Here is a 14114-nt window from a genome sequence, read left to right as displayed (position 1 = left end):
CCCCATGTTAAGTATAGGGGCGCATGACGCGTGCGTCGCCGCTGCGTCACCCGACGCTAACCCGACGCACACTAGCATAACGCTAGTGTGAACGTAGCCTAACTGACAAGATCACTTTCAGAAGCAGCAGAGGGAGCAGCCTCTCTTCTCTGTGACACTGAGAAAATGGCGTAAAAAAACCAAGATGTCCGCTTTTTTATATGGACAATGACATGTAACATTGGCAGCTAATCACAGAAGACCTTGTGTCATGACCTTGTGGATGTTTGTTGTGCCCTGATTGGCTGCTTGAATGTACACACATTAAGTTATTGCAGAGAAAAACAAAAAAATGAAAAAGAAAAAATTACTCTGCGCATACCTATACATTAGAGTTTATGCCTCAGGTAGTGAGTCAGTAGATATAATTGTGCCAACTAGTAGAACCTTATTGGAACACTGAATTAAAGATCCTTTCTTTGCTATGTTCCAATCTGTGTCTGAAACTTTGTGCGAAGATGCTATAGTAGAATCTTTTAAATGTGATGGTAAAAATAGTGCTGCATAAAGTGCAACTTTTCTCTTCTAAAGGATGTCGTTGTACATCAATAGGGTCAGTCATTGTACATCATTATGGTCAGTCACATACAGGTGATATCTGCCATGAGATGAATCCTGCACAGTGTCAAGGTACATAATATGCAAATAAAATGTTAAAAAAACAGACAATGTGATTTTCTGGATTTTTTTTTTCTCAGTTTATCTCCCATAGTTGAGGTCTACCTATGATGTAAATTACAGACGCCTCTCATCTTTTTAAGTGGTGGAACTTGCACTATTGCTGACTGACTAAATACTTTTTTGCCCCACTGTATATGATATAAATAGAAACCACAATTGATAATTTGAGACAAAAGAATGCCATAATTGTACAAATACACTTGTAGTGTAAGTAGCAATAACTAAATACTTCAGTATACTGGATATGACAACAAAAGACAGAAAACCAATTTTATTTTATTACTGTAATTGTATCTTCTGCAGCTGGCAATTTTAATATTTAATGATAATTTACTGAGATTAAAAATAGCTTAAAGGCATTCAGTCAGTAAGCTTAACCACCCCCCACCAGCACCACCCTTACAGACAAAAAATACATATTTGCTTATGCTGGTCTTCAAAATGTAAATCTATCTGTTGATGTATTCTGAGAAATACATGTTTTAATTCATATTAAATTGAGGCGTTAAGTTCTTTGGGTATGACAGCGCACTTAGGGTATGTGCACATGTTTCAGATTTGCCAGTGGAATTTTCTGTGCAGATTCTGCATCTCTTGGCAGAAAATGCAGGTAAAACTCCGCACCGATTTGATGCGTTTTTGATTCGGATTTTCATGCATTTTTTTGTATGTGTTTTTGAAATCTAAATTGAGATATCGTATTTTCCGGCGTATAAGATGACTTTTTAACCCCTGAAAATCATCTAGAAAGTTGGGGGTCGTCTTATACGCCGGGTACGGTGTGTGCAGGGAGCGGTCCTGTATGGTTCCCACGATCTGGAGGAGAGGAGACTCTCCTTCAGGCCCTGGGATCCATATTCATGTAAAAAAAAGAATAAAAATAAAAAATATGGGATATACTTACCCTCCGACGGCGATGCAAGCGGCAGCCTCCGTTCCTAAGGATGAATTGAGCGAAGGACCTTCTATGACGTCACGGTCAAAACCTCATCACGGGCCTTCAAAAATAACCTGAAGACCCACCTCTTCTGACAAGCCTACAGCCTTCAGTAACCACCGATCGACCAAGCCACTGCACGACCAGCTCTATCCTCACCTACTGTATCCTCACCCATCCCTTGTAGATTGTGAGCCCTCGTAGATATATAAATAGATACAACCCCTGGCAAAAATTATGTAATCACCGGCATGGGAGGATGTTCATTCAGTTGTTTAATTTTGTAGAAAAAGAGCAGATCACAGACATGGCACAAAACTAAACTAATTTCAAATAGCAACTTTCTGGCTTTAAGAAACACTAAAAGAAATCAAGAACAAAAAATGTGATGGTCAGTAATGGTTACTTTTTTTTAAACCAAGCATAGGGTAAAAATTATGGAGTCACTCAATTATGAGGGGAAAAATTATGGAATCACCCTGTAAATTTTAATTCCTAAAACTAACACCTGCATCAAATTAGATCTGATCATTAGTCTGCATCTAAAAAGGAGTGATCACACCTTGGAGAGCTATTGCACCAAATGGACTGACATAAATCATGGCTCCAACACGAGAGATGTCAATTGAAACAAAGGAGAGGATTATCAAACTCTTAAAAGAGGGTAAATCATCACGCAATGTTGCAAAAGATGTTGGTTGTTCACAATCAGTTGTGTCTAAAATTTGGACCAAATACAAAAAAATGGGAAGGTTGTTATAGGCAAACATACTGGTAGACCAAGGAAGACATCAAAGCATCAAGACAGGAAACTTAAAGCAATATGTCTCCAAAACAGGAAATGTACAACAAAACAAATGAGGAACGAATGGGTGGAAACTGGGGTCAACATATGTGACCGAACTGTAAGAAGTCGCCTAAAGGAAATGGGATTTACATACAGAAAAGCTAAACGAAAGCCATCATTAACACCTAAACAGAAAAAAAAATGTTACAATGGGCTATGGAAAGCAATCGTGGACTGTAGATGACTGGATGAAAGTGATATTCACTGATGAATTGCGAATCTGCAGTGGTCAAGGTGATGATGCAGGAACTTTTGTTTGGTGCCGTTACAATGAGATTTAAAAATATGGCTGCCTGAATAGAACTTGCAGATTTCCACAATCATTGATGATATGGGGCTGCATGTCAGGTAAAGGCACTGGGGAGATGGCTGTCATTACATCTTCAATAAATGCACAAGTTTATGTTGATATTTTGGACAGTTTTCTTATCCCATCAATTGAAAGGATGTTTGGGGATAATTAAATCATTTTTCAAGATGATAATGCATCCTGCCATAGAGCAAAAACTGTGAAAACATTCCTTGAAAAAAGACACATAAGGTCAATGTCATGGCCTGCAAATAGTCCGGATCTCAATCCAATTGAAAATCTGGAAGTTGATGAAAATGGTCCATGACAAGGCTCCAACCTGCAAAGCTGATCTGGCAACAGTAATCAGAGAAAGTTGGAGCCAGATTGATGAAGGGTAGGGTTTGACACTCATTAAGTCCATGCCTCAGAGACTGCAAGCTGTTACAAAAGCCATAGGTGGTGCAATAAAATAGTGATGTGTTAGACGTGGTGCAACACTAGTGATGTATTGGAGTGTTTTTTTGTTTGTTTGTTTTTCATGATTTCATAATTTTTCCCTCATAATTGAGTGACTCCATAATTTTTATCCTATGCTTGGTTAAAAAAAATTAACCATTACTGACTACCACATTGTTATGATCCGGTGACCTTGGAGCAGCATGAAAACTTTCACTGGAGTAGGTGGTAACTATACTGACCGCAAACCCTGATCTTAACACCGCAACTAGAAGTAGCCGTGGGGTGTGCCTAACAAAACCTAGACACCTTGACACAGCCGGAGGACTAAATACCCCTAAAGATGGAAATAGGAATTCTACATTGCCTCAGAGCAGAACCCCAAAGGATAGACAGCCCCCCACAAATAATGACTGTGAGTAGTAGAGGAAAAGACACACGCAGGCAGGAAACAGGATTTAGCAAAAAGAGGCCACACTAGCTAAAATAGGAAAGGATAGGACAGGATACTAAGCGGTCAGTATTAAAATCCTTCCAAAAATATCCACAGCAGAAAATACAAAAACTCCACCATCTAACTAAAGATGTGGAGCGTATATCTGCAACTCCAGAGAATCCAACAAGACTGAGAAAACACTGACACAGTCTAAGCTGGACAAGAAAAAACAAATGAATAGCACAGAATATAAGCACACTGCATGTGTGCCACAGAAAAAGAAACAGACACTTATCTTTGCTGATTTGGCAGCTAAGCAGGAGAAGCCAGACAGAGATCCAATACTTCACAAGAAACATTGACAACTGGCAAGGACTAATGAATCCTGCACACTTAAGTATCCCAGACAGAACTGCAATCTGCAGATACACCTGGCCAAACTGCGACTCAGAGACAACTGCATTCCCACCTACAACCACTGGAGGGAACCCAAAAGCAGAATTCACAACAGTACCCCCCCCTTGAGGAGGGGTCACCGAACCCTCACCAGGGCCCCCAGGACAATCAGGATGAGCCAGATGAAAGGCACGGACCAAATCAGCAGCATGGACATCAGAGGCAAAATCCCAAGAATTATCCTCCTGGCCATAACCTTTCCATTTGACAAGGTACTGAAGCCTCCGCCTCGAAAAACGAGAATCCAAAATCTTCTCAACCACATACTCCAACTCTCCATCAACCAACACAGGGGCCGGAGAATCAACAGAGGGAACAACGGGCATCACATATTTCCGCAATAAAGATCTATGGAAGACATTATGGATAGCAAAAGAGGCTGGAATCGCCAAACGAAAAGACACCGGATTAATAATCTCAGAAATCTTATAAGTACTAGTGTTGAGCGATACCGTCCGATACTTGAAAGTATCGGTATCGGATAGTATCGGCCGATACCCGAAAAATATCGGATATCGCCGATACCGATATCCGATACCAATACAAGTCAATGGGACATCAAGTATCGGAAGGTATTCTCATGGTTCCCAGGGTCTGAAGGAGAGGAAACTCTCCTTCAGGCCCTGGGATCCATAGGGATGTGTAAAATAAAGAATTAAAATAAAAAATATTGATATATTTACCTCTCCGGCGGCCCCTGAACTCAGCGCGGGTAACCGGCAGGCTTCGTTGTTCAAAATCAGCGCTTTTAAGACCTGAGAATCACGTCCCGGCTTCTGATTGGTCGCGGGCCACCCATGTGACCGCCACGCGACCAATCACAAGCCGCGACGTCACCGCAAGCTATTAACGCGCTCATTTTTAAAAATGAGCGCGTTAATGGCTTTCAAAGACGTAGCGGCTTGTGATTGGTCGCGGCCACGCGACCAATCACAAGCCGCGACGTCACCGCAAGCTATTAACGCGCTCATTTTTAAAAATGAGCGCGGTAATGACTTTCAAAGACGTAGCGGCTTGTGATTGGTCGCGTGGCCGCGACCAATCACAAGCCGCTACGTCTTTGAAAGCCATTAACGCGCTCATTTTTAAAAATGAGCGCGTTAATAGCTTGCGGTGACGTCGCGGCTTGTGATTGGTCGCGTGGCCGCGACCAATCACAAGCCGCTACGTCTTTGAAAGCCATTAACGCGCTCATTTTTAAAAATGAGCGCGTTAATAGCTTGCGGTGACGTCGCGGCTTGTGATTGGTCGAGTGGCCGCGACCAATCACAAGCCGCTACGTCTTTGAAGGCCATTAACGCGCTCATTTTTAAAAATGAGCGCGTTAATAGCTTGCGGTGACGTCGCGGCTTGTGATTGGTCGCGTGGCCGCGACCAATCACAAGCCGCTACGTCTTTGAAAGCCATTAACGCGCTCATTTTTAAAAATGAGCGCGTTAATAGCTTGCGGTGACGTCGCGGCTTGTGATTGGTCGCGTGGCCGCGACCAATCACAAGCCGCTACGTCTTTGAAAGCCATTAACGCGCTCATTTTTAAAAATGAGCGCGTTAATAGCTTGCGGTGACGTCGCGGCTTGTGATTGGTCACGTGGCGGTCACATGGGCGGCCCGCGACCAATCAGAAGCCGGGACGTGATTCTCAGGTCCTAAAAGCGCTGATTTTGAACAACCAAGCCTGACGGTTACCCGCGCTGAGTCCAGGGGCCGCCGGAGAGGTAAATATATCAATATTTTTTATTTTAATTCTTTATTTTACACATCTCTATGTATCCGATACCGATACCCGATACCACAAAAGTATCGGATCTCGGTATCGGAATTCCGATACCGCAAGTATCGGCCGATACCCGATACTTGCGGTATCGGAATGCTCAACACTAATAAGGACCAATAAACCGAGGCTTAAACTTAGGGGAAGAAACCTTCATAGGAACATGACGGGAAGACAACCAGACCAGATCCCAAACCCGAAGCTGGGAACCAACACACCGACGACGGTTAGCAAAGCGTTGAGCCTCCTCCTGAGACAACACCAAATTGTCCACCACATGAGCCTAAATCTGCTGCAACCTGTCAACCACAGAATCCACACCAGGACAGTCAGAAGGCTCAACCTGCCCAGAAGAAAAACGAGGATGAAAACCAAAATTACAAAAGAAAGGTGAAACCAAAGTAGCCGAACTAGCCCGATTATTAAGGGCAAACTCGGCCAATGGCAAGAAGGCCACCCAATCATCCTGATCAGCAGACACAAAGCATCTCAAATAAGTCTCCAAAGTCTGATTAGTTCGCTCAGTCTGGCCATTTGTCTGAGGATGAAATGCAGAAGAAAAAGACAAATCAATGCCCAGCCTTGCACAAAAGGCCCGCCAAAACCTAGAAACAAACTGGGAACCTCTGTCGGACACAATATTCTCCGGAATACCATGCAAACGGACCACATGCTGAAAAAAAAACGGAACCAAATCTGAAGAGGAAGGCAATTTAGGCAAAGGCACCAAATGAACCATCTTAGAGAACCGGTCACAAACAACCCAGATAACAGACATCTTCTGGGAAACCGGAAGATCAGAAATAAAATCCATCAAAATATGCGTCCAGGGCCTCTCAGGGACTGGCAATGGCAAAAGCAACCCACTAGCATGGGAACAACAACGCTTGGCCCGCGCACAAGTTCCACAGGACTGCACAAACGAACGCACATCACGCGACAAAGAAAGCCACCAAAAGGACCTACCAACCAAGTCTCTGGTACCAAAAATGCCAGGATGACCAGCCAACATGGAACAGTGAACCTCAGAAATCACTCTACTAGTCCATCTGTCAGGAACAAACAGTTTCCCCACAGGACAGCGGTCAGGTTTGTCAGCCTGAAATTCCTGAAGAACCCGTCGCAAATCAGGGGAAATGGCAGAAAGGACCACCCCTTCTTTCAGAATACCGACCGGTAGGGTTGAGCGAAACGGGTCATTCATTTTCAAAAGTCGCCGACTTTTGGCAAAGTCGGGTTTCATGAAACCCGACCCGACCCCTGTGCGGGGTCGGCCATGCGGTACGCGACTTTCGCGCCAAAGTCACGTTTCAATGACGCGAAAAGCGCCATTTCTCAGCCAATGAAGGTGAACGCAGAGTGTGGGCAGCGTGATGACATAGGTCCTGGTCCCCACCATCTTAGAGAAGGGCATTGCAGTGATTGGCTTGCTGTCTGCGGCGTCACAGGGGCTGTAAAGAGGCGTTCCCACTGCTGCTGATCGGAGCTTAGGGAGAGGTTGCTGCCGCTTCGTCAGAAGCAGGGATAGCGTTAGGCAGGGTCCATTAACCCCCAAACCGCTTGTGCTGTAGCGATTTCCACTGTCCAACACTACCTTCGGTGTGCAGGGATAGTGGAAGCTACATTTTTTTTTCTCAGCGCTGTAGCTCATTGGGCTGCCCTAGAAGGCTCCCTTATAGCTGCATTGCTGTGTGTACGCCGCTGTGCAAACCAACTGCTTTTTTCAAAGCACAAATCCTCTTGTTCCTTCCTTTCTGCACAGCTATCTTTTTTGTTTGTCCACACTTTTTATTTAATTTGTGCATCAGTCCACTCCTTATTGCTGCCTGCCATACCTGGCTGAGATTACTGCAGGGAGATAGTAATTGTAGGACAGTCCCTTTTATTTATTTATTTTTTTTTAATTCTCCCTACAAAAAATAAGTTGTGGGAGATTAAGATTGGCATTTCTGCTAGAGTGCCATCCCTGTGTGTGCCATCTCTCTCACATAGTGGGCCATAGAAAGCCTATTTTTTTTTGGTTGATTTGGTTTCTAAATTCTACCCGAAAAAATCAATAAATCAATCAATGGGAGATAAATATTGGCCTCTGGGCTTGTGTGCCACTCCTGACTCCTGTGTGTGCCATCTCTCACTCAGTGGGCCATAGAAAGCCTATTAATTTTTGTTGTTGATTTGGTTTCTAAATTCTACCTGAAAAAATCAATAAATCAATCAGTGGGAGATAAATATTGGCCTCTGGGCTTGTGTGCCACTCCTGACTCCTGTGTGTGCCATCTCTCACTCAGTGGGCCATAGAAAGCCTATTTATTGTTTTGGTTGATTTGGTTTCTAAATTCTACCTGAAAAAATAAAAAAAACAATCAGTGGGAGATAAATATTGGCCTCTGGGCTTGTGTGCCACTCCTGACTCCTGTGTGTGCCATCTCTCACTAAGTGGGCCATAGAAAGCCTATTTATTTTTTTGGTTGATTTGGTTTCTAAATTCTACCTGAAAAAATCAATAAATCAGTCAGTTGGAGATAAATATTGGCCTCTGGGCTTGTGTGCCACTCCTCACTCCTGTGTGTGCCATCTCTCACTCAGTGGGCCATAGAAAGCCTATTTATTTTTTTTGTTGATTTGGTTTCTAAATTCTACCAGAAAAAATCAATAAATCAGTCAGTGGGAGATAAATATTGGCCTCTGGGCTTGTGTGCCACTTCTGACTCCTGTGTGTGCCATCTGTCACTCAGTGGGCCATAGAAAGCCAATTCTTTTTTTTTGTTGATTTGGTTTCTAAATTCTACCTGAAAAAATCAATAAATCAGTCAGTGGGAGATAAATATTGGACTCTGGGCTTGTGTGCCACTTCTGACTCCTGTGTGTGCCATCTCTCACTCAGTGGGCCATAGAAAGCCTATTTATTTTTTTGGTTGATTTGGTTTCTAAATTCTACCTGAAAAAAATCAATAAATCAATCAGTGGGAGATAAATATTGGCCTCTGGGCTTGTGTGCCACTTCTGACTCCTGTGTGTGCCATCTCTCACTCAGTGGGCCATAGAAAGCCTATTTATTTTTTTGGTTGATTTGGTTTCTAAATTCTACCTGAAAAAATCAATAAATCAATCAGTGAAAGATAAATATTGGCCTCTAGGCTTGTGTGCCACTCCTGACTCCTGTTTGTGCCATCTCTCACTCAGTGGGCCATAGAAAGCCTATTTATTTTTTTGGTTGATTTGGTTTCTAAATTCTACCTGAAAAAATCTATAAATCAATCAGTGGTAGATAAATATTGGCCTCTGGGCTTGTGTGCCACTTCTGACTCCTGTGTGTGCCATCTCTCACTCAGTGGGCCATAGAAAGCCTATTTTTTTTTTGTTGATTTGGTTTCTAAATTCTACCTGAAAAAATCAATAAATCAATCAGTGGGAGATAAATATTGGCCTCTGGGCTTGTGTGCCACTTCTGACTCCTGTGTGTGCCATCTCTCACTCAGTGGGCCATAGAAAGCCTATTTATTTTTTTGGTTGATTTGGTTTCTAAATTCTACCTGAAAAAATCAATAAATCAATCAGTGGGAGATAAATATTGGCCTCTGGGCTTGTGTGCCACTCCTGACTCCTGTGTGTGCCATCTCTCACTCAGTGGGCCATAGAAAGCCTATTTATTTTTTTTGTTGATTTGGTTTCTAAATTCTACCTGAAAAAATCAATAAATCAATCAGTGGGAGATAAATATTGGCCTCTGGGCTTGTGTGCCACTCCTGACTCCTGTGTGTGCCATCTCTCACTCAGTGGGCCATAGAAAGCCTATTTATTTTTTTGGTTGATTTGGTTTCTAAATTCTACCTGAAAAATAAAAAAAATCAATCAGTGGGAGATAAATATTGGCCTCTGGGCTTGTGTGCCACTCCTGACTCCTGTGTGTGCCATCTCTCACTCAGTGGGCCATAGAAAGCCTATTTATTTTTTTGGTTGATTTGGTTTCTAAATTCTACCTGAAACAATCAATAAATCAGTCAGTGGGAGATAAATATTGGCCTCTGGGCTTGTGTGCCACTCCTGACTCCTGTGTGTGCCATCTCTCACTCAGTGGGCCATAGAAAGCCTATTTTTTTTTTTTTTTTTGGTTTCTAAATTCTCCCGGAAAAAATCCTTTTATTTTATTTGGTTTCTAAATTCTTCCTGAAAAAATCATTTTATTTTATTTTGTTTCTAAAGTCTCCCTGAAAAAAAAAAATGGGAGATTAATATTGCCCTTTCTGCTTGTGTGCCAGTCTTGACTCCTGGGTGGGCCATCTCTCTCTCTCAAATAGTGGGCACTGGGCCATAGAAAGGCAATTTTTTTTTTATTTGGTTTCTAAATTCTCCCGGAAAAAATCATTTTATTTTATTTGGTTTCTAAATTCTACCTTAAAAAATCATTTTATTTTATTTTGTTTCTAAAGTCTCCCTGAAAAAAAAAAAAATCAGTGGGAGATTAATATTGCCCTTTCTGCTTGTGTGCCAGTCTTGACTCCTGGGTGTGCCATCTCTCTCTCTCAAATAGTGGGCACTGGGCCATAGAAAGGCAATTTTTTTTATTTGGTTTCTAAATTCTCCCGGAAAAAATCATTTTACTTTTTTTTGGTTTCTAAATTCTTCCTTAAAAAAATAATTTTATTTTATTTTGTTTCTAAAGTCTCCCTGAAAAAAAAAAATCAGTGGGAGATTATTATTGCCCTTTCTGCTTGTGTGCCAGTCTTGACTCCTGGGTGTGCCATCTCTCTCTCTCAAATAGTGGGCACTGGGCCATATAAAGGCAATTTTTTTTTTTTGCTTTCTAAATTCTCACTGAAAAAAAATAAAAAATACAGTGGGAGATTAATATTGACATTTGTGCTTGAGTGACAGTCCTGCGTGTGTGGCATCTCTCTGATTTGGTGGCACAGAAAACAGAGTGTGTAACATTGTGCCTGATTTTCCTTGCGGTCTCACCAACCTGTAAAGGGATATCGAAATCATACTGAAGTTATAGCTCACCGTGTAAGTTGTTTGACAGCGACAAATACCGTTACTTTGGTTAAGTTTTTAAAACAATGAGGAAGTCTGGTGGAAGAGGTCGTGGCCGTGGGCTGGTAATGATGGTAGTGGTAGTGGAGCATCAGGTGGTCGTGGGAAAAGAAATATTGCACCTAAGTCTGGAGCTGTGGAGCCAGGTTCGTCGTCTGGCTACAGAAGGCCTCGAACGCTCCCTTTTCTGGGAGTAGGAAAACCGCTTTTAAAGCCGGAGCAGCAAGAGCAAGTTTTGGCTTACCTTGCAGACTCAGCCTCTAGCTCTTTTGCCTCCTCTTTTGAAACTGGTAAATGTAAAAGCAGCGCGTCGTTAGTGGATGTTCACGGTCAGGGACAAGTCGCTTCCTTGTCCTCTTCAGCAAAAACAACAACAGAGAAGGATGCAGCAGGCGACACAACGGGTTACTCCATGGAGCTTTTTACACATACCGTCCCTGGCTTAGAAAGTGAAGCAGTTAACAGGCCATGCCCATTACAAGTTGAATCTGACATGGAGTGCACTGATGCACAGCCACAGCCAGACTACTATGCTGGTCCTTTGACTCAGACCACAACATTGCCCTCGCAGGGTACGGATCAAGAATCAGAGCCTGATGAGACTATGTTGCCCCATCACGAACGCTCTACCACCGACTTACATGGTGACACAGACGAAGTTGCACACGAGCTAGAAGAGGAGGTTATAGATGACCCAGTTGTTGACCCCGATTGGCAGCCATTGGGGGAACAGGGTGCAGGCGGCAGTAGTTCTGAAGCGGAGGAGGAGGGGCCGCAGCAGGCATCAACATCGCAACAGGTTCCATCTGCCGGGCCAGTATCTGGCCCAAAATGCGTGGCAAAGCCAAAAACTGTTGGAGGACAGCGTGTCCATCCGGTTAAAGCTCAGTCTGCAATGGCTGAAAAGGGATCCGAGGCTCGAAAGAGTGCAGTCTGGCATTTTTTTAAACAACATCCAATTGATCCGCACAAACTCATCTGTCAAAAATGTTCAACTAGCTTAAGCAGAGGTCAGAATCTGAAAAGTCTCAATACAAGTTGCATGCATAGACATTTAACCACCATGCATTTGCAAGCCTGGACTAACTACCAAACGTCCCTTAAGGTTGTAGCACCCTCGGCCAATGAAGCTAGTCAGCAACGCTACATCCCTTCCGTCACTGTAAGGCCACCATTTTCCACACCACCAGCAGTATCTGTGCAGGTTTCTTTGCCAGCCCAAAGCAGTCAGGGTCAGGGAATCACCAGTTTCGTAGGAGGAAATACTGCATCTAGGGCACTGGCGGAAACAATACCGTCTCCAACCGTCTCTCAGTCTGCCATGTCCACTGGCACATCCGCTAGTTCCACGATCTCCAGCTCTCCAGTCCAGCTCACCCTACATGAGACTCTGGTTAGAAAAAGGAAGTGCTTATCTTCGCATCCGCGTACACAGGGTTTTAACGCCCACATAGCTAGACTAATCTCGTTAGAGATGATGCCCTACCGGTTAGTTGAAAGCGAAGCTTTCAAAGCCCTGATGGAGTACGCTGAACCACGCTACGAGCTACCCAGTCGACACTTCTTTTCGAGAAAAGCCATCCCAACCCTGCACCAGCATGTTAAAGAGCGCATCGTCCATGCACTCAGGCAATCTGTGAGTACAAAGGTGCACCTGACTACAGATGCATGGACCAGTAGGCATGGCCAGGGACGTTACGTGTCCATCACGGCACACTGGGTGAATGTGGTGGATGCAGGGTCCACAGGGGACATCAATTTCGGGACAGTTGTGCCTAGCCCACGGTCTAGGAAACAGTTGGCTGTAGGCGTTTGCACCCCCTCCTCCTCCTCGTCCTCCTGCAGAAGGGAGAGCTCTTCCACAGACCGCAGTCGCCCAACCACTCCATCGGCAGCTGTCACTGTTGCACACCAGTTGTCCCATTATGGCCCAGCTACTGGCAAGTGTCAGCAGGCTGTATTGGCTATGAAGTGTTTGGGCGACAACAGACACACCGCCGAAGTTCTGTCCGAGTTCTTGCAGAAAGAAACGCAGTCGTGGCTGGGCACAGTAGATCTTGAGGCAGGCAAGGTAGTGAGTGATAACGGAAGGAATTTCATGGCTGCCATCTCCCTTTCCCAACTGAAACACATTCCTTGCCTGGCTCACACCTTAAACCTGGTGGTGCAGTGCTTATTGAAAACTTATCCTGGGTTCTCCGACCTGCTCCTCAAAGTGCGTGGACTTTGCTCACATATCCGCCGTTCGCCTGTATACTCCAGCCGTATGCAGACCTATCAGCGGTCTTTGAACCTTCCCCAGCATCGCCTAATCATAGACGTTGCAACAAGGTGGAACTCAACACTGCACATGCTTCAGAGACTGTGCCAACAGAGGCGGGCTGTTATGTTTTTGTGGGAGGATACACATACACGGGCAGGCAGTAGGATGGCAGACATGGAGTTGTCAGGTGTGCAGTGGTCGAAGATACAAGACATGTGTCAAGTCCTCCAGTGTTTTGAGGAATGCACACGGCTGGTTAGTGCAGACAATGCCATAATAAGCATGAGCATCCCCCTAATGTGTCTGCTGATGCAAAGTTTGACGCACATAAAGGATCAGGCGTCTGCACCAGAGGAAGAGGAAAGCCTTGTTGACAGTCAGCCATTGTCTGGTCAGGGCAGTGTACAGGACGAGGTAGCGGGCGAAGAGGAGGTGGAGGACGAAGAGGATGATGGGGATGAGTATATTTTTAATGAGGAAGCTTTCCCGGGGGCACTGGAAATTGGTGGCGTGGCAAGGCCGGGTTCTGGTTTTGTGAGGGACACAAGTGACGTAGATTTGCCTGAAACTGCCCCTCAACCAATCACAACCGCAGATTTGACAACTGGAACTTTGGCCCACATGGCGGATTATGCCTTACGTATCCTCAAAAGGGACACACGCATTACTAAAATGATGAACGATGACGATTACTGGTTGGCCTGCCTCCTTGATCCTCGCTATAAAGGCAAATTGCAAAATATTATGCCACATGAGAACTTGGAACGAATATTAGCAACCAAACAATCAACTCTTGTTGACCGTTTGCTTCAGGCATTCCCAGCACACAGCGCCCGTGATCGTTCTCACACGAGCAGCAGGGGGCAGCAGAACAGAAGTGTTAGAGGTGCAGAAATCCGAAG

This window comes from Ranitomeya imitator, chromosome 5 (assembly GCF_032444005.1).
Source record: "Ranitomeya imitator isolate aRanImi1 chromosome 5, aRanImi1.pri, whole genome shotgun sequence".
Lineage (NCBI taxonomy): Eukaryota > Metazoa > Chordata > Amphibia > Anura > Dendrobatidae > Ranitomeya > Ranitomeya imitator.
This window is presented reverse-complemented; position numbering follows the sequence as displayed.